The 17,395-nt window shown below is 41.6% G+C and overlaps 1 long non-coding RNA gene across 1 annotated transcript; it reads left to right on the top strand.

Moving 5' to 3' along the window:
• Positions 1 to 2,633: 2,633 nt before the first annotated feature.
• On the top strand, positions 2,634 to 10,248 carry LOC148151958 (uncharacterized). The gene is made up of 4 exons (XR_015759168.1): positions 2,634 to 2,721; positions 6,064 to 6,163; positions 7,510 to 7,581; positions 9,005 to 10,248. It is a non-coding gene; the product is annotated as an uncharacterized LOC148151958 (long non-coding RNA).
• Positions 10,249 to 17,395: the final 7,147 nt, after the last annotated feature.

Raw genomic sequence — 17,395 nt, 5'->3', positions numbered from 1 at the left:
TTCTTTGGACAGGGAATGTGAAATAGAAGGTACTTCTCCACCTGGTCAAAGACATATCCCCCTAGGGTTTACCTGGTCTGATGGGGCTCCTGCTGGCAGCTGGCTAAGTAACAGAGGTGGCTTTCCACCCCATTAAACAGTCAACTCATCCACTCTTTCTGGTAGAGTAGAAGGAGGCATGAAATGTTGCCTAATAAATTCAAGAAGATGACATTCACCGATTCTTGGCTTCTGCATTACTTAATGTGGCAGATCAGCCACAGCAATAAGTGACAGGGGTGGATGAAGGAGAGAATAATGAAAATCAAGCCATTCAGGAATTTCAGCTGGGTGCCATTTCTATTTCTCAAGCAAGCCTCAATCTGCCTGCCTCAGAAAACCATACCAGCGGGACACAGAAGACAACTCCACGCTATCATGGGATGCTAAAGGAGCACCTCAATTTCACCAGCATGAGCAGACTATCACCTTTTCCAAATATAGCCTTACCATCTAAAATAATCAGTAGGACAGGTTTAAAAAAAAAGGCACATGTAGGCACTGGGCGAAAGCATAGTGTAAAGGGATATTAAGCTGATAATGTACATTTTGGAATGGAATAGGTGCTGACTTGATGCTTTGACATTGAGTTATACCAGTAGAGACATAAAGGAAAGAGTGCACATCTTTATTACTGATATTTTCACTGAGGTAAAGATTATTACTTTGTGTTGAAAGAGTAACAATGCCTTATGATGTGTCAGAATGGTACTGGTTTTATTTGAATGTTGGAGGTGTATCGACTTGGTGATGGGGAGCAAATTAAAAATTAGCTTTCTTTCATACAAGACAGACTTCAGTAATAGCATGTGGTGTGGTGCATCTTGCCTAGGCCTTTTTTTGAATCCTAACATGTTGCTCCCCTGTAATAATTTCATATAAGGCCAAGCAGCATTTTACATCCTGTTGCTATGAAGTCCCTAACTGTGGTTAAGGGATGGAGGATTCTGAAATCTGTTTCTACAAATCTGGCCCTATGAGATGCATCAAAAAGAAGTGCAGGTGCAGGCTGAGAAGCAAATAGGAAGCCTCTATATCATGTTTTCCCAGCTGCAGAAATCTGTATTTGAAGATCACTTGGTTCACCTGTGTCAGGAACACTTTACTGCTGTTTGTCACAGCTGCCAGGCTTTATGTAACCCAATAAAAAAACTATCCTGAGTATGTTAGCAGCACACACCCACGAAGCTGAAAGCTGCTATGCCATCAATTCCTGCCTCAAAAATCTGCAAATGAGACAACTGATAAGCAGACCACTGTTCAAGAACTTACAATTAATTCATGGATGAGGGTGGTGGCTGAAGACTGTTTCCATTCAAGCTTTCCTGTTCAAATAATTCCTGTATTAGGTGATATACACCAAAATGACAATGTCCTCTAGCATCCCAAACCCTCATTCTGAACGTCTCTGTGTTTGAGTTACATTTTAGAAATTTCTCAACTGCTTACTCATAAACAAGACTGGACAGGCAATGGCAAATGTCATGCTATCTCTATCAACTTTGTAGGGCAAATTAACAAATTGCACAGAGACAGTATTCAATCCCCTGGACTAATATTCATGAAGTTACTGTGATTTCTCCTCTACCACAATCATATGTTAGCAGAATTTCAGCAGAAACCTTATTATTAATGTTTATATAAAGCTGTTGTGGCAGGGTGGGAAAACCTAAAGAAATTCATACCCAAAGTCTTCCATGGAATTGTTAGAATTTGAACACATGATTCAATAACACGTGCTTTTATTGTCCATAAATCTTCCCTCAAAAATCAATTTATTAATATCACTCGCTCAAAGATTAGAGAAATTAACTTAATAATTTTATAATTACTACTTCATTTCTACATTATTGGAAAATTTCCAATATGTGTCATTAAAAATCTCTCAAAAAAAATAGAAATGTGTCTTATATGTTGATATTAATATGCCTTTCTCAGGTCCCTCCCAGCTCATAATGTAGCGACATTTTTTTCTTAAATAAAACATTCCGGTTAGTATGAACTTACTAGTACATTTCACAATCTTAACCTTCATTGATGCAAAATAGTTTCAAAGAATTTCCTTTCATTTATATACCTCCAAGGCATCAGCCATTGAGGTCTGCATTCATACGAAGGAGCAAGAGTCTGAGAAGGAACTTAAATATAGATGCAGTACTTCAGTATATCAACCTGTATTTGTACATATTATATTGAGTGAATCAAGAATTAAGCCTGTTCTGTTTTTGTGTTCTTGTTCACAATTTGGAAGCTATTCTAATTAACTGAAACATATTTTCCCCAGTAAGTCATTTACTGTTGGTACATCCCGATTTAATGTATAAGGTTGCTTCTGTCTTCAAAATCTGACTGTACTAAGCATAGCAAAAATAAAATCAGTTGTGATTAATGAATTTTAAGTACTGTTAGAATTCTCCTCAGCTTCCAACAATATCTCTGTATTTTTAGAAATCACACTTATTTCCAAAGGGAGGATCATAGAGGGCTTATCATTTGCTACTAATTAAAGAATGTTGCAGCTTTATAGAAGCCTGTGAGGAGGAGTTTAAGCAAAATTTATATTCCCTGTGTATGTAGCAAGAACATTTCAAAAGCACCAATGGAAGTCTCAGACATAATGAATAGAACTTTTTAAAATATCGCTGTTCAGACTTTCAGTTCTGTGGAACCAAATTTCTGAAGGTGGGTGGTGATTTTCCTGGTTATTGATTTGTTAAAAGATGCATTGTTTTGTGATAAAACAATGAATGACAAACCCTTTCAGTGTATCTCATTTCAATTATTCTTATGAAGTAATGCGTACATATTTCCTAATGCAGATTCTGTTACCTTGTGGTTTTAAATTCTGTTTTCTTTGCAGAGACACATTCAGTGCTGATTTATTTGTTAGAATTTGAAAAAAAAAACCAAAAGGCAAAAGGTGCTTGTAACATGTACTGAAGTGGTTAAGTGTAGAGTGTCTGAAGCTCAGAATGGAACGAGGCAAAGCACAACATGGCAGAGAAAACTCAACCTCCAGTTATTGCTGGCATCCTTCAGAGGTGTGAAGTGAGGCAGCTGTGCTGATAATAGCAGGAGTCTGAATTCCAGCTACTGTCCAGCATTTCAGATTGTACCACATTTAGTTACAGGTGAGGAACACGGCACTGAAAATAGTGTTTCAGCTTTATTGCCACTTAAATGCTTTAAAAAAAGCTAACACTAAAGTGAGTCAACTTACAGTACTTGACTATAATCCTTTCTCCTACATATTGCTGCCATTCACATGTCTGCTGAGTCTCTGTCAACATTCCCCATCCCTGGCATAGTAATTCCCTAACTTTTGTGTCAGTCTGTCAAGAACATAACAAAGTGAAATCTTGTTGCCTCATCAACTTATATTTAGGAAGCCTTTAGAATTTAGGAGATGAAATTGGTCTATGACAATTATGTGAAATGGGCTTGAATGAATCAGTGGTTGAGTTTTCATTCCCCTCAACCTTTGTTTTCAATAAAATTCTCAGTACAATAGCTCAAATACTTTTTGGAGTCTAATTTCCAAGGCTCACTGTCACTTAATCTTGGCAGTATTTTCTATGTCAATGAAAAATAAAAAACTGGCATGGTGCAAAAGCAGCTGCCTTTTTGTTCAAGATCATTTTACACTGCTGCTGTAGACCACTCTCTGCCTGAGTCTTTATATCTGTTTCGAAACAAACTGTTCTAAACAGACCAGGCACTTCTCCTTTTCAATTCATGTTTTAACTCTTCATTCAAGATATGGATGCTGCTAGCAAGGGCGGCATATATTACTCATCCCTTATTGCTTTTGGAAAGGTCCTGGTGAACAGCCGTGTTGAATCCAGAATAACTTGCTTGGCCATTTCAGAGGGCAGTTAGGATTCAAGAACATTGCTGTCAGTTTGGAATCACATACAGATCAGACCGGGGGAAAAATGGTATTTTCCTTCCATCAACAGAATCAGTGAGCCAGTATATCGTCATAAATGTCTACAGAACAGGAAAAAGCCTTTTGGTCCATCAGGTTTGCACTGGTCATAAACAACCACCTACCTATTTCTATCCCATTTTCCAGCACTCAGCTCGTGGCCTTGCATGCCTTGGCAATGCAAGTGCACGTCAAAATACTACTTGAAAGTTATGGGGGGTTTTGCTTCTGCCACCCATACAGACAGAGTGTTACAGATTCCTACCCCCCTCTGGATGATTTTATTTTCCTCACATCCCTTTTGAACTTGCACTCACACCTCTCTTAAAAGGAAATGGCTGTGGTAGCTAGTCTTCTCAGCTCCAGTATATTCCTGCAGGAGTTACTGAGGATTGGTATAGTCTCATCAACCTGTTCAGAGATGTCATTACAAACTCTTGGAGCAGATGGGACTTGAAGTTAGATCTCCTTGCTCAGATATAGGGACACTACCACTGAGCCACAAGAGCCCAAAATGCACATCCTGATTTCTACACAGCCCATCACAAAGAGATCAGCCACTTCCTATCAGGGAATTGAAACCTGGTTTTCCCACATGGCAGGCAGGGATGCCAACCACTATGCTGACAGGTTTCCTGGATCAACCTTCCTCCCTTCTTGAATAACAGTATGCACTGGCTGTCCTCCAGTTCCCTGGCACCTGTCATGTGGCCAGAGATTAAGTGCAAGCGCCCATGTTATTTCCTCCTTTGCCTCACTCAACAGCCTGGCATACATTACTTCCAGCCCTGGAGATTTATCCACTTTTAAGCCTGGGAGACCACTCAGAAGCTCCTGTTTGTCTATGCTAATTCCTTGAAGTATATCACAATTCTTCTCCCTGATTTCTCTGTCCATATTGTCCTTCTCACAGAACACTGGCTCTTTCTGTCATTATAATTAGCCAGGTGTTTTGTTTATGACAGACAACATTGCTGATAAAACCATTTTTGTTCCAGATTATTTTTGATTATTTGAATTAAATTAACCAGCTGCAATGATAAGACTTGAACGGGGGGAGGAAACGTGTGCTTCCAGAGGCAGAGAGGCTGCAGACTGGAAGGTCATTTAATTGGATGAGTTAGGAGGGTCCCTGCTCCTTGTTGTGGTCTTGCCTCCCTGGAGTTAAGTTCGATGCAGGAATGTTCATTGTTTACCTTCCCATCCTGTTGCCAATTGAAGCCAGAAATTGGCCAAATAATGGCCACTTAAGGGCGTCGTCCCACTGCTGTTGGGATTATCCCAGATGTAGCAGGCCAAGTCATCATAAGGCATTCCTGGAAGCAGAGTGCAAGCTGCTTGTCACCTTGGTGTGGAAGATCCTCAACTGAATGAACTCAGTGTCTGGTTGAGGGTGTGTACATCAGGTAAGGGGAGCTTGCTTTCAGCCACCCACTTGCCCTTACTTCCAACTGTCCAGGTCCCTCTACCCTGGTCTAGGAGTAACTCATCTGTGAGAGGGCCTCATCTGTGGCATTATTAAGTGCAGGAGATGCCAAACTTTGATTGTTTAGCAGTTCCTGTTGGGTGGGAAATCTGTCTCTGGATACTGAATACCAGAGGGAGGTGTAGTTAAAAATCACACAAACACCAGGTTATAATCTAATGGGTTTATTTGAAGGCACTAGCTTTCTGAGTGCTGCTCCTTTATCAGGTGCTTGTCAAGCAGAATTGTACAACCCAGAATTTACAGCAACAGGATTGCAGTGTCATGGAATGTAATATGAAACAAATTTAGTTTGAGTTTTTCATCTTTTAGAATGATCATGTTAGTTTCAGTTCCTTTATATGTAAATCCCAGAACTTTTTTTAAGTTATATTCTCAAGATGACTTTTAACAATAGGTGCCATCTCAGCTCAGATAATGCATTGAAGGGAGGCATTTTAGTGTCATCAGAGCTGCATGGTTGCAAACTACACATTTCACTTTCTGAACTCTCCAACGGGCAGAAAAGACTCCTGCCAACAAGAGAAAATTCTCTCTTGTGTCTAAATCATTAATGGATAATTGGTTAACTGACATAATCATTAACCGTACCTTTCATTCTTCATAGTAGGGAGGTCCAAAATCAAGTTTCAGGGACGCAAGATGGCACCGGCAAGCAAGAAGTTGGTTTGAAGTGTGTGTACTTCAACACCAGGAGCATCTGGAATAAGGTGGGTGAACTTGCAGCATGGGTTGGTACCTGGGACTTCAATGTTGTGGCCATTTTGGAGACATGGCTAGAGCAGGGACAGGAATGGCTGTTGCAGGTTCCAGGATTTAGATGTTTCAGTAAGAACAGAAAAGATGCTAAAAGAGGGGGAGGTGTGGCATTGTTGGTCAAGGACAGTATTGCAATTGCAGAAAGGATGTTAGAGGACTCATCAACTGAGGTAGTATGGGTTGAGGTTAGAACAGGAAAGGAGACGTCACCCTGTTGGGAGTTTTCTAGTGGCCTCCGAATAGTTCCTAAGATGTAGAGGAAATGATAGCAAAGATGATTCTTGATAGGAGTGAGAGAGACAGGGTAGTTGTCATGAGGGGCTTCAACTTTCCAAATATTGACCGGGAGCATGATAGTACAAGTACTACAGATGGGTCAGTTTTTGTCCAGTGTGTGCAGGAGGACTTCCTGACACAGTATGTAGACAGGCCAACAAAGGGCGAAACCACATTAGACTTGGTACAGTGTAATGAGCCTGGCCAGGTATTAGACTTGGAAGTAAGAGAGCACTTTGGTGATAGCAATCACAATTCTGTTATGTTTACTTTAGTGATAGAAAGGGATATGTGTATACCACTGGGCAAGAGTTTCAGCTAGGGGGAAGGCAATTACGATGTGATTAGGCAAGATTTAGGAAGCAGAGGATGGGATGGGCACATTAGAAATGTGGAGCTTTTTCAAGGAAAAGCTCCTGAGTGTCCTAGATAAGTATGTACCTGTCAGGCAGGGAGGAAGCTGTAGAGTGCGGGAGCCATGGTTTACGAAGGAAGTGGAATCTCTCTTCAAGAGGAAGAAGAAGGCTTATTTTAGGATGAGATGTGAAGGCTCAGTTAGGGCGCTTGAGGATTACAAGGTAGCCAGAAAAGACCTAAAGAGAGCTCAGAAGAGCCAGGAGGAGACATGAGAAGTTGTTGGAGGATAGGATCAGGGTAAACCCTAAGGCTTTCTATCGGTATTTAAGGAATAAAAGAATGACGAGAGTAAGATTAGGACCAATCAAGGATAGTTGTGGGAAGTTGTGTGTGGAGTCAGAGGAGATAGGGGAAGCACTAAATGAATATTTTTTGATAGTATTCACTCTAGAAAATGACAATGTTGTCGAGGAGAATACTGGGATACAGGCCACTGGACTAGGTGGGATTGAGGTTCACAAGGAAGAGGTATTAGAAATCCTGCAGAGTGTGAAAATAGATAAGTCCCCTGGGCCGGATGAGATTTATTCTAGGATCCTCTGGGAAACCAGGGAGGAGATTACTGAGCCTTTGACATTGATCTTTAAATCGTCATTGCCTACAGGAATAGTGCCAGAAGACTGGAGGATAGCAAATGTGGTTCCCCTGTTCAAGAAGGGGAGTAGAGACAACCCAGGTAATTATAGACCAGTGAGCCTTACTTCAGTTGTTGGTAAAGTGTTGAAAAAGGTTATAAGAGATAGGATTTAAAATCATCCAGAAAAGAATAATTTGATTAAGGATAGTCAGCACAATTTTGTGAAGGGTAGGTCGTGCCTCACAAACCTTATTGAGTTCTTTGTGAAGTTGACCAAACAGGTAGATGAGAGTAAACCGGTTGGTGTGGTGTATATGGATTTCAGCAAAGCATTCAATAAGGTTCCCCACACTAGGCTATTGTACAAAATGCGGAGGAATGGGATTGTGGGAGATATAGCAGTTTGGATCAGTAATTGGCTTCCTAAAAGAAGGCAGAGGGTGGTGGTTGATGGGAAATGTTCATCCTGGAGTGCAGTTACTAGTGGTGTACCTCAAGGGTCGGTGTTGGGTTCACTGCTATTCGTCATTTTTATAAATGACCTGGATGAGGGCGTAGAAGGTGGGTTAGTACATTCGCAGACGACACTAAGGTCAGTGGAGTTGTGGATAGTGACGAAGGATGTTGTACGTTACAGAGAGACATAGATAAGCTGCAGAGCTGGGCTTAGAGGTGGCATTTGCAGTTTAACGTGGACAAGTGTGAGGTGATTCACTTTGGTTGGAGTAACCGGAATGCAAAGTACTGGGTTAATGGTAAGATTCTTGGTAGTGTAGGTGAGCAGAGAGACCTTGGTGTCCATGTACACAGATCCTTGAAAGTTACCATCCAGATTGACAGGGTTGTTAAGAAGGCTTTTAGCTTTTATTAATAGAGGGATCGAGTTCCAGAACCATGAGTTTATGCTGCAGCTGTACAAAACTCTAGTGCGGCCGCACTTGGAGTATTGTGTACAATTCTGGTCACCACGTTATAAGAAGGATGTGGAAGCTTTGGAAAGGGTGCAGAGGAGATTTACTAGGATGTTGCCTGGTATGGAGGGGAGGCCTTACAAGGAAAGGCTGAGGGACTTGAGGCTGTTTTTGTTGGAGAGAAGAAGGTTGAGAAGTGACTTAATAGAGACATATAAGATAATCAGAGGGTTAGATAGAGTGGACAGGGAGAGCATTTTTCCAATTATGGTGACAGCGAGTGTGAGGGGGCATAGCTTTAAATTGAGGGGTGATAGATATAGGACAGATGTCAGAGGTAGTTTCTTTACTCAGAATAGTAAGGGTATGGAATGCTTTGCCTGCAACGGTAGTAGATTCGCCAACTTTAAGTGCATTTAAGTCATCATTGGACAAGCATATGGATGTACATGGAATAGTGTAGGTTAGATGGGCTTCAGATTGGTATGACAGGTCGGTGCAACATCGAGGGCCGAAGGGCCTGTACTGAGCTGTAATGTTCTATGTTCTATGTTCATAAAACAAAACAGAGTGTCCAAGCAGTTCAGTGACTGTCTTCCTCTTCTTCTTAGGCATTCCCTTGAGACTGATGATGACTGGAGCTGTGGATCCTGGTGGGACTAAACAATCCGATCTTGGATCCGTACACTTTGCCTTTAGCGCAGCAGGTTGTATTTAAGGAGGCAGGTGGCTAGAATGCTCAGGTTTTTGCATGCTCCTTCCACTGTTTGTGCTTGGTCTCCACCTGTGGTTGGTCCCTCCAGGAGGTTAAAGTCTCACTGCCAAGATGGGATAAGGGATTGCGGAGTCAGAATTAATCTGAATTCCTGCTTCCTGTCTCCTGCTGGAAATTTCTAGCCCATGAGTATGGGTGAATTATTGCAGCCTCACAATCTCAGAAAAGATTGATTACATCTTCACTAGTTTTCATGTACATTCTTTCAGCAATAGTCCCTAACTAGTATTGAGAAACAGGATTTTAAGACTATATTACTTTCTCTCATTCATGGAATCTGGGCAAACTGAAGGCCAGCCTTTATTGCCCAACAGTAATTGGTCTTGAGAGGGTAATAGTGAGCTGCCTTCCTTAACTGCTAAAGTATTAGCATTTTATGTGCAATTTTAGTCTCCCTGCTACAGGAAGAATGTAATAGTTCTGTAAAGATTTACAAGGATGTTGCCAATATTGGAGGGTTTGACCTAAGCGGGAGAGGCTAAATAAACTGGGGCTATTTTCCATGTAGAGTCAGAGTCTGAGGGGTGACCTTATAGAGGTTTATAAAATCATGAAGGGTTTGCATAGGGTAAATAGACAGTCTTTTTCCTCGAGTGGGGGTGTCCAAAACCAGAGGGCATAGGTTTAACACGAGAGGGGAAAAATTTAAAAGGGACCTAAGGAGCACCTTTATCAAGCAGAGGGTGGAGTGTTTGAGATGAGTTGCCAGAGGAAGTGATGGAGGCTGGTACATTTGCAGCATTTAAAAGGCATCTGGATGGGTATATGAATTGGAAGGGTTTAGAGGGATATGGACCAAAGGCTGGCAAATGGGACTAGATTAATTTCGAATGTCTGGTTGGCATGGGTGAATTAGACCAAAGGATCTGTTTCCATGCTGTGTATCTCTATGACTCTATAACTCTAAGTCTATCCAGTGTGGGCACTCATATGAACAAGGTAAAAACAATGACTGCAGATGCTGGAAACCAGATTCAAGATTAGAGTGGTGCTGGAAAAGCACAGCAGTTCAGGCAGCATCTGAGGAGCAGTAAAATTGACGTTTCGGGCAAAAGCCCTTCATCAGGAATAAAGGCAAAGAGCCTGAAGGGTGGAGAGATAAGCTAGAGGAGGGTGGGGGTGGGGAGAAAGTAGAATAGAGTAAAATAGATGAGTGGGGGAGGGGATGAAGGTGATAGGTTGCGGGGGAGGGTGGAGTGGATAGGTGGAAAAGAAGATAGGCAGGTAGGACAAGTCATGGGGACAGTGCTGAGCTGGAAGTTTGGAACTAGGGTGAAGTGGGGGAAGGGGAAATGAGGAAACTGTTGAAGTCCACATTGATGCCCTGGGGTTGAAGTGTTCCGAGGTGGAAGATGAGTCATTCTTCCTCCAGGTGTCTAGTGGTGAGGGAGCGGCGGTGAAGGAGGCCCAGGACCTCCATGTCCTCGGCAGAGTGGGAGGTGGAGTTGAAATGTTGGGCCACAGGGCAGTGTGGTTGATTGATGCAGGTGTCCCGGAGATGTTCCCTAAAGCACTCTGCTAGGAGGCGTCCAGTCTCCCCAATGTAGAGGAGACCGAATCGGGAGCAACGGATACAATAAATTATATTGGTGGATGTACAGGTAAAACGTTGATGGATGTGGAAGGCTCCTTTAGGGCCTTGGATGGAGGTGAGGGTGCAGGTTTTGCAATTCCTGCGGTGGCAGGGGAAGGTGCCAGGATGGGAGGGTGGGTTGTAGGGTTGTCGGGTTGTAGGGGGGCGTGGACCTGACCATAACTGAAGGTATGAATTCCCAATATCCCCACTGGTTTCATTTTTTGAGTTCAACTCTTGAGTCCAAAGCTGTATTGAGGTCAGGTAGTGAGTTAATTTTCCTAAGTTATCAGGAAACATGGCACATTCCTGTAATTAATGCTATTCATTTTCCACAACAATGGATCTGATATTTTTCAATTTAATGAGTGAATTTGGTTCTGGTCTGATTCCTAACAGTCAATATAGTGTATAGTGGAAACTGTAGTGACATAATAAGGTCATTCTTTAACTTGCCTGCATTCCTGTTTTGCCATTCTGCATGACAATCTTAATTAGTTGTGACAGTACAATGTTACTATTATATATAATGCAGTTTCTCTTCAGGATTCTGAAAACAAAATAAAACTCACATAACTTTCAGGTACACACTGTCTGCACCAGAGAATTCAAAGCTATTTATATACAAAGGTTGAGTTATACAACAACTTGAAATAAACATGCAAATATCACTGCGAATTTGAACATTAGTATTAATTTTCTTTGAATAAAATGATAAAGCATCTAAAAGTGCAAATTACTTGTGTACATTTTAATTTTGTACAATTGTGTACAACTTAATATGAAAACTGAGTTAAAATGCAATTGCTGCTGCTGGTTCTAAGTTTTCTAATGTGTTAGAGGGCAGAATGTTCTCTGCTTGTCTTGAGTTCTCATGCATTTAACTTCTCGGAGGCAGTATGTTAAAATTTGGAATATGCTACATGGATATCTTGTATTGAAGGGTGGAGTGCAGAGTGTAAAATTTCATAGGTAGAAGTGAACATCTCTCAATAATCTAATTATTTTACCCATACATTTCAGTGAAAGGAATGTCAGATAGGATCTAATATTGGCAAGCAATCCTACCAACATGTTCACTTTGCAGTCTACCTAAACAATGGCCGAAGCCCAAATGGCAAAGATAAACATACATACCCAGGTATATTTACAAGGAAAGAAATATTCCTTGCCTATTGTATAGCTCAAATATTAGCCTTGAACTTGCACTGGCAATAATTAAAACATGTACTGCTTAAGTATCCAACCTGTTCTATATATTTTCTAAAATTGCCAGACAAATGTTGAGATAGAGTGCAGGTTGTGAAGCATTTTGTTTACTTAGTTCTGGTGGTAATTATTGATTTGATTTTTCATTGAAAAGAAGCACATCATCTTATAAATTAGAAACTCTATCCAATGTATTTGCATTGTGTATTTAAACTGGAATTTGCACATAAGCCAGATCTTCAGTTGTTGAGGTGCCCAGTTTGTCTCACTGAATTCTGGCTGACAGGAAATGGACTACACTTGGAATTGGTTTTAATATACCATTGGTTCTATATTTAGAAGGGGAGGATATATCAAGAAAGGACTGGCAAAGATAATAGTTGGCACCACAGGAATCCTGCTTCGTTTTTCTGCTGCACTACCAACCAGACAAACCTAAGTTTAGAGTTGCAATTCCTATAAGGAGGTAAAATCCTACGAATAATGTACCAGATGCTCTCAAGATTTAAATTAACTACTTCATTCGCCCATTATCGACAAGCACAGAATAAAGTAAATCCAGGAAATGTTTTTTTTTGAGAAATACTTTCGCAATTGTTATGAATTTTCACTCTTTACAGTCACAATATATTCTCCACATTCTCACTGTTTAGTACAAATTCAGTGCTAACTATTATTTTCTTACTTTGTGTGATCTCTCAGGACAAAACTAGTAAAAAACAAAGACGGGTACTACATCAAAGTGAATGTATTGGTCATACTGGAGCTTCATTTTGAAGTGTACTGCTTAAGTTGGACAAGTGTGCACCATATGGATGTTTTCCTGGTTTTTAGTGATGGCAACCTATTTTACCCTGGTATTTCGTCTGTGCTGGGGGATTGCACACATTGGGAAAATTCTTATCAGTCTCACAGAGGCAGTGTTAGAAGCAGCACTAAACTTTGAAAACAACACATCCAATTAGCTCCCTACGTGATCCCATCTCCAGGTAGTCTTGTTGGAAGAAGCATCAATGCAGCCAGAGCTACCCACCTATTAACTGGCCTCCCCCTGGAAAATTGCACCACGTTGAGGTCAGCCAACACCTGTGAGTTTGGGAATTTTTAGTGCTGACTGCAGAAAATGTTCAAAACTGTAAGATTTCCCTGCAAGATAACTAAGTATGACTGCGGGTTATTAAGGACAGTTCATAGATTTACTACAGCATGAAAGCTGGCCATAGGCCCATCGAGTCCATACCAACCCTCTGAATAGCATCCCACCCAGATTCACTACCCTATCCCTGTAACCCTGCATTTCCTATGGCCAATCCACTTAACCTGCACATCTTTGGACTGAGAGGAAACCAGAGCACATGGAAGACACGAGGAGAACATGCAAGCTCCACACAGGCAATCACCTGAGGGTGGAATCAAACCCAGGTCCTTGGCGCTGTGAGGCAGCAGTGCTAGCCACTGTGCCACCCCTTGTTAGTGGGATGCTGGTGTCTTTTGCCTTCTTGCAGACTTTAATGCAATATCATTGTAACAAATTCAGTGACATGCCACAGATTTTGTAATTTTCTAGTCCAACTTTCATCTCTATTGAGATGCAGCATGATGTTCTGTCTGACAACAGCTTCAACTTTGCCTAATCTTCATGCTCATTGCCATTGACTTCTTCCTCAATAAATCCATGATTTTGAATGGAACTAAAGAAATCTGTAAATGCCGGCTATTAAAGTCAATTGGCAGGTTTATTCTTTAATTGAGCACAAGGCCTTTGCTCAAACTGCTGTTATATTCAAGAAATACATTCACATCATGTTCAGCATCCCTACCAATTAAACCTTTGGCATAGAAATTGCCAGTTTACCTGTGGTAGATTGGCAAACAGACTCTGAACATTCATAATGGGATCAATCCACCAGTCAGATTCTTTCAACACTTCTACAAAAATCTTCTAGGACATGTTGCATACATGTAAGTGATTCCTGTGAATGGTTCCATTCAGGTCTCTGTTAACTAGCATGTTTATGGAACAAATATTCCCAAGCCCAATTCTAAGGATGATACAATTTTGCTCCTCCAAGAAATTGGTGTTTGTTTTTCAGCCATCACACCATTTAGACTTCTTCAGCCAGTACTACCTACTCAAGCTGATTATATTTCTTTCAGCATTGTGATTGTCTATTTAACCCCTTGGCATCATGGTAGCCCACAAACCCACCAACACACTAAAACAGCAGCTAATGAACTTGAAAGACCCCATACAGATAACAAGCAAAATCAATGTTATTTACAAAATACCGTGCAAGGACTGTAACAAACACTACATTGGACAAACAGGCAGAAAATTAGCCACCAAGATACATGAACATCAACTAGCACGAAACGACATAACCTCTCTCATTAGTATCCTTACGTACATATGAGGAAGGACACCACTTCGACTGGGACAACACATCCATTCTGGGACAAGCCAAACAGACACGCATGAGAATTCCTAGAAGCATGGTGCTCCAACCGGAACTCTATCAACAAAGACATTGAGTTAGACCCCATCTACCACCCCCTGAATAAAAGAACAGGAAATAACATCACCACAGGAAATGGCATCACCAAACTCAAAGAAACCCAAACATATAAATAGAAAGAGGGAATTATCAACAGTGCTTTGCCCGGAGGCCGACTGAAGATGTTACCTAGTAGGGTGACAAAATGTCTGGAAATGAACCTTCCAGCTCAGCGAGCAAACCTACATCCAAAATTATATTATCTTCTCAACCCAAAGGAAAAAACGGCACTTTCTGAGGTGCCTTGCGCAGAACTGAACACAACATTCCAGATTACGTGGGCTCTAAGGGATGCAATGCCCCAGTGGTATTATTGATAGACCATTAATCCAGAAACTCAGCTAATGTTCTGGGAACCTGTATTCAAATCCCACCCTGGCCAACAGAGGAATTTGAATTCAATGAAGAATCTGTAATTAAGGGTCCACAGATGGCCCTGACACCATTGTTGATAGTTGGAAAAACACATCTGATTCACAAATGCCCTTTAGGCAATCCTTTCTTGGCCTGGTTACATGTGACTCTGGACCCACAACGATGTGGTTGACTCTTAATTGGCAATAAACACACGCACATAAGTGACAAAAAAGTGAAGGTCTGAGTAACATGTTAAAGCATGACATTTGTTCCAAGTACTCATTCAGAGTCCAAAAGAGTCTTACTCAGCATGCCAGTACCTCAGTCATGCAAAATTGCTTTAATCCTTTGCAATTCACCAAAGGCACAACATGTCCACAGCATGTCCATCTCCCTGGATCTACACTGATCCCCATAACATCTGGATAACAAGGATACCTAAGTCAGGCTCCTACGTATTGATAACAGCTTCATCTTCAACACCATAATTCCAAATAAACTCATCTCTAAACTGTTCCCCGTAACCTCGACATCCTGATGCATAGACCACAATCAGTAAGAATAGGTGACAACACTTCCCTCCATCATAGTTCTCAACACTGGTGCCACACAAGGCTACATACTCAGCTCCATACTATACTCATTAGACAGTCACGACTGTGTGCCCAAATTCCACCCTAAGTTTGTTAACGGCACCACCATTGTAGATCAGGGCTCAAACAACGATGATGCAGAATACAGGAAACAGCTTGAGTGTTTAGCAGCATGATATAAAGATAACAATCTCTCCAATAACATCAGCAAAATGAAGGAGTTGGTAATTGAGGTCAGGAAGCAAAGTGGAGGGCATGCCCCTGTCTGCATCAATGGTGCTGAAGTGGAAATGGTTGAGAGTGTCATGTTCCTGGGAGTGATGATCACCAACAATCTGTCCTGGTCCGCCCACATCAACACAACTGTCAAGAAAGCCAAATGATGTCTCTACTTCCTCAGGAGCTAAGGAAATTTTGCATGTCCACAAAGACTCTTAGCAATTTTTATAGATGGACTATTAAAAGCATCGTATCTGGATACGTCATAGTGTAGTATGACAATTGCTGTTCCTAAGACAGCAAGAAACTATAGACAGTTGTGAACACAGCCCAGTCCAACACGCAAACCAGCCTTCCTTCTATTGACTCCACTTATACTTTCCTCTGCCTTTGGAAAGCAACCAACAGAATCAAAGACCCCTCCCATCTCAGCTATACTCTCTTCCATCCTCTTCTGTCGAGCAGAAGATATAAAAGTTATAAAGCAAGTATGAACAGATTCAAGAACACCTTCTTCTCTGCTATTATCAAAATGTTAAACAGACCTCTCAAATGTTGATCTCTCTCTCTCTGCACCTGCTCTGATGCAGTAAAACTGTATTCTGCACTCTGTTCTGCTGACCTAATATATTTTGCACGATATGATTTACCTGTCTAGCAGGCAAAACAACATTTAAAAAAATATTTTTAAAGTATAAAAACTTATCTTGAGTGTTCAGCGGTCTTCATTTGTTTGGCGGCAGCTACCCTGGGAGGAGTGACAGCGAGGACCAGGGGCCTGACGGGAAGATAATTTTTTTAAAGTATAAAAACTTACCTTGTGTATAGATGAAATGCATGCTGAGCAAAAGTGGACATGGGATTGTTGGGTAAATGAAGCTTTATATTTGGGCAGTTGTTTTACCGAAAACACTACTTTAGTAGTGTCTCCCACCCATCCTCCTCCTTTAACCAAACAAAAAGGATGTATGTGCCAGATTGGTAAGGTGACTAGTTTTTTTAGTTTTGAGTGGTCTCATTGGGTATTTAGAATCGTGGGAATGGAGGTTAGGGCAGTTGAATGTTCCTCCTGCAGAATGTGGGAGGTAAGGGTCACCACTAATGTTCCTGCTGACTTCACCAAACTCCAGCTCCTCAAAAATCACCTTAGGGAACTGGAGCTGGAGCTGGATGAACTTCAGATCATACCGGAGGCGGAGGAGTTATTAAGAGGAGTTACAGGTACAAGAGGAAGGTAGATGGATTACAGTTAGGGGGTGGAAAGGGAACTGGCAGGCAGTTCAAGGATCCCCTGTCGCCATTCCCTTCCAAAACAAGTAAACTGTTTTGGATACTGTTGGGGGGGATGACTTACCAGGGGTAAGTAATGGAGAACAGGTCTCGGGCACAGAGTCTGTCCCTGTTGCTCAGAAGGGAAGGGGGAAGAGGAGCAGAGCATTAGTTATTGGGACTTCATAGTTAGGAGGACAGATACGAGGTTCTGTGGGAATAAGAGAGACTCACGGTTGGTGTGTTGCTTCCCAGGTGCCAGGGTTCGTGGTGCCTCTGATCTTTTTTTTGGGGGGGATCTTTAAGCGGAAGGGGGAGCAGCCCCAAGTCGTGGTTTACAGAGGCACTACTGACATAGGTAGGAAGAGAGATGGGGATTGAAGGCAGAAATTCAGGGAGCTAGGATGGAAGCTTAGAGCTAGAACAAACAGAGTTGTTGTCTCTGGTTTGTT

This window comes from Chiloscyllium plagiosum, unplaced genomic scaffold (assembly GCF_037043375.1).
Source record: "Chiloscyllium plagiosum isolate Xiang-an unplaced genomic scaffold, Cpla_swu_hap1 HiC_scaffold_2, whole genome shotgun sequence".
Lineage (NCBI taxonomy): Eukaryota > Metazoa > Chordata > Chondrichthyes > Orectolobiformes > Hemiscylliidae > Chiloscyllium > Chiloscyllium plagiosum.
The sequence above is the reverse complement of the archived record's forward strand: the minus strand, read 5'-3'. Positions and strand labels throughout refer to the sequence as shown.